The 3,967-nt window shown below is 45.0% G+C and overlaps 1 long non-coding RNA gene across 1 annotated transcript in view; it reads left to right on the forward strand.

Moving 5' to 3' along the window:
- LOC105530399 overlaps positions 1–2,226 on the forward strand; it is a 5,839-nt gene extending 3,613 nt beyond the window's left edge. The window contains exon 2 of the long non-coding RNA XR_001004647.1: positions 864–2,226. This is a non-coding gene — a long non-coding RNA (uncharacterized LOC105530399). The remainder of the gene's footprint in view (positions 1–863) is intronic.
- Positions 2,227–3,967: the final 1,741 nt, after the last annotated feature.

The following is a 3,967-nucleotide window of genomic DNA, read 5'->3' on the forward strand; positions in this document are numbered from 1 at the left end:
CTGGGAACTATGGATGGAGGCAGTGTTCTCAAGAAAACGAGACTCTTAAAAAAAAAAAAAAAAAAAAAAAAAAAACAAAAGAAAACCGGGGGCTGATGACAAAGGAGGCACTTGAAAAACACCACTTTTGCCAGAGATTGATTGGCGTCACCTTCTCCTGAGTGAGGTAATCGTTTCTTTGACAATAGATATTTATTAAATTCCCACTACATTGCCAGGTGCCATCCTGACTTTGGGAACAAAGCAAAGGCTAGTAAAAATGAAAACAAAAGTCCCTTCCTTTGTGGAGTTTACATTCCAGCGGGGAAGATAGGAAGTAAACAAATAACAAAGTCAGTCAGAAGGTGGTAAATCCTATGGAGAAGGACACAGCCCATTCAGGGAGCAAGGGCGCTGTCAGTGGCGCAGGAGCCGTGTTGTGTGGGACCCGCGAAAGCAGACGCTCTGCCTCCCAAGGTTTCATGCACACGCTCGTTCATTCATTCATGCTCTTTGCTTGTATTTTTTGCTGGGCACCGGAGCAGAGCTATAAACAAGATAAGTAAAATCCTCATGGAGCTCAGGGTCTAGTAAGCAAGTAACAGATAAATAAATAATATCATGGTAAGTAGTGGTAGTGGTCATTGTGACAAAGAAAAATAGCAGAGCAAGGGGATAAGAAGGGACGGGGGGTGGTAAGGAGATGATACTTGAGCACAGAAGGAGTGAACTACAAGTATCCCAGGAGGAGAAAAGCAAGGACAAATGCCCTGAGAGGAAATGAGTTTTGAGTGTCACGGAATGGTAAATTCATACATGACAATGTCTTCTCTCTCCTCTTCTCTTCTTTCTTTTATATTCAACACATCTGCTTCTCGGCAAAGGATCTGTGTAAAGCAAAGCATCATCTTACTGCAAGGGGAGACATTGCTGGGGTCTGGTTAGAAGATCCGGCTCTGTTTTCTCTAATGAAGGTCTTTAGAGGAAATCTGCATTAGTGCTTTGTCCGTGTTCATCGACCCTCTGCTTCATGGCGGAAGGGCACTTACCTGAAGGCCCCTAAGCAGGGAAGAAAGGGGAGTTTCTGTCCCCTCCCTAGCTGGCTTCCCTGGCACATGCCGGTTTCCCTCCAATTCTGTAGTGCATGTCATGACCAGGGGAGGAAAGAATTCAGCTGGACCACCTCAAGGCCTGTGTGACGGAGTCGAAAACTTTGCTGATGTACATGTTGGTGGTCAAGGAAGGCCTTCTGAACACTTACCTGGCGCCCACAGAGGTGAATCACAGAGGTTCTGAGAGCTGGAAGCTGGAAAGAGTCAGTCTGGGGTCCTAAAAGGTATCTTCTCTTCAGTGCCGACATCAGGGGCATATTGGTGGTAGAAACAGGGTCTCCGCGTAGCCACAGGCACCATTAATTGGTTCAGTTTTCTTCCATTTCTCCTGAGCTCATCCTGACCCTGTGCACTGCTGACCAGGAGTTCTAACCTGCAGCATTGTGGGTGGGTCCAGCTTGCAGCCTCATCAGGGTTGAGTTTGTTACTCTTACTGAGGAAGAAACTGAGACTCACAAGGATAAAGGCCCTGACCCAGGGTAACGCAGTGGTGGGGCAAGGACATGAGCCCCGCTTCTCTCACTTATGAGGAAATCTGCAAGGACGATCATTGTGCAGAAAGAGGAGGGGGAGGGGGTCTGAACTTCTGAGGCAGCCTCACTTCTGCAACGTTGTCTGTGGGAAGGACACACCACCCTGGCTGCACATTAGAATCACCCGGGCAGCTTTTAAAACTCCTGGGGCCCAAGTCTTACCTCGGGCCAATTAAAACAGAATCTCTGGAGGGGAGACCCAGGCAACGGGATTTTTTTTCCAAAACTGCCCAAATGGTTCCAATGTGTAGCCCAGGTTAAGAACCACTGTTTAAGGGCAAACTCTGTTGCAGCTGTTGAAAAAATTTTTTAATGCAATAATCTTGGAATTGTCTTGGTTTAAAAAGGACTAATAGCTTACTACTTCTTCCTTCTCTGGTCACTCCAGAGTAGTCATTTTTCAAGATAAGGACCTGGGTTAAGTGAGCATAAAAACACGAATAAAAATTAAAAGAAATTACTAAGTGAGAAATAAAAGCCATGAATAATGTAACAAGGGGAAGAGCTGGAAGAACTAGGGCAGAAAGCAAAGCTGAGAAAATACAAGAAGAGGGTCACTGGGGAAGCCTCTGTGGGGTCGGAGTACAAATGGAGGAAGGAAAGCTGGTGTGTAAATTCTGTCTTTTTGATACTTGGGCCCAGTAAGTACCTTGGATACCTGAGGGATTTCAGTTCTTGCAGATGATTGACAAACTCCAGCCATGGACTGCCAGCATCCCCCAGAAAGAGCAGCCACGCCCAGGTCTGTACAGCGTGTTCTAGACTGAGCAGGACATGGTGAAGAGCAGTAGAACTGCAGTCACATGGCCACGCATAGTGGCTCATGCCTGTAATCCCAGCACTTTGGGAGGCCGAGGCAGGCAGATCATGAGGTCAGGAGTTTGAGACCAGACTGGCCAACATAGTGAAACCCCGTCTCTACTAAAAATACAAAAATTAGCTGGGCATGGTGGCACATGCCTGCAGTCCCAGCTACTCGGGAGGCTGGGGCAGGAGAATTGCTTGAATCTGGGAGGCAGGGGTTGTAGTAAGCCGAGATCGCACCACTGCACTCCAGCCTGGGCAACAGAGTGAGACTCTGTCTCAAAAGAAAAAAAAAAAAAAAAAAGAACACACACCCATACAGGTGTCAAAAAAAAAAAAAAAAAAGAATTGCAGTCACATGATCACATGAGCCCCAGGCCTTTGAATTGGAATCCAGGAGGGGTGATGAGGAAGAAGAGGCCTTGTTTTGCTTGAAAAAGTCCCAGTGATTTGGTCACACTCCTTCCCTCTCCTTTCCCTTTTCTCCTCCACCCCTACACGGAGAATTACTGTCCCCACAAGGACTCACCCGTGTGAGCTCTCCTGCAGGTCCAAAACAATCCAAAACTTTGTGACTAGCATATCATTTGCACCTTCCAGGCAGCTCCTGAAGGAATACACTCCCACTGGGAAGGGTGATGGGTAAGGATTCCCAGAACCTGTCACTCAATGATTGACATTAGTCTTAGTCATGGTTACCACCAAAACTTCCCCAAAGGAGGGACATCCGGGTCCTTTGATTGACCAATAGTGTGTTCTTCAGGAAGATTTGCTTCCAACCAATTCCCAGCAAGCTCAAGCAATAGATGACAAAATGTTATAAACCCAAACATTGTATCAAATGGTAACCAAGTTTTGGGTCTTCAGATTAACACATTCTTTCTTAGACACAGTCCACTAAATACAGACCTCACCATGAACGATTTGTTTGTTTGAACTGGTGATTCGTTGTCATCAGTTTATTATGGTTGAAAGTTGAGAAGGCACATACAATTGCCAGATATTTGGGGGACAACTGGAAGGCACAGAGTTTCCTAAATGACCTCTATGAAATTGTAGTTGAACTGGGGCAAGACAGGAGCATATTTTGATGAATTTTGTTCTCAGGTATTGTAAAGAGTTACATATATGTATATTTTTACTCCAACCTATTTGACCTGCAAAAACCTTCTTGAGGTATGGGAGTTTTGATTAACAAGTACTCATTACATTATCTGAAGACCTTGTCTGCAAGTCTAGAACATATAAACAGTTACTATGAACATCGCTGAAAAGGAAAAGTTGACCTTGCAGGGCATTCCTGCCTCCTGGATACACTCTAAGTGGCACCTTTCCCTGCTTTATAAAATGGCATATTCCAGAATGTTATCAAAGTATGTCTTAAAAGATATCAACACCCTCAATGATTTACAGTGTCACTATGGTTTCTTGTAAGAAAGAAAAAAAAATCCAAGTTGGCAAACTGGTATAAATGGTGCATAATAATATTTTTTTGATGGCCTGGGACAGCCAATGGGTGCCTTTAATGTGAATGGCTGC

This window comes from Mandrillus leucophaeus, unplaced genomic scaffold, assembly GCF_000951045.1.
Source record: "Mandrillus leucophaeus isolate KB7577 unplaced genomic scaffold, Mleu.le_1.0 Scaffold82, whole genome shotgun sequence".
NCBI lineage: Eukaryota > Metazoa > Chordata > Mammalia > Primates > Cercopithecidae > Mandrillus > Mandrillus leucophaeus.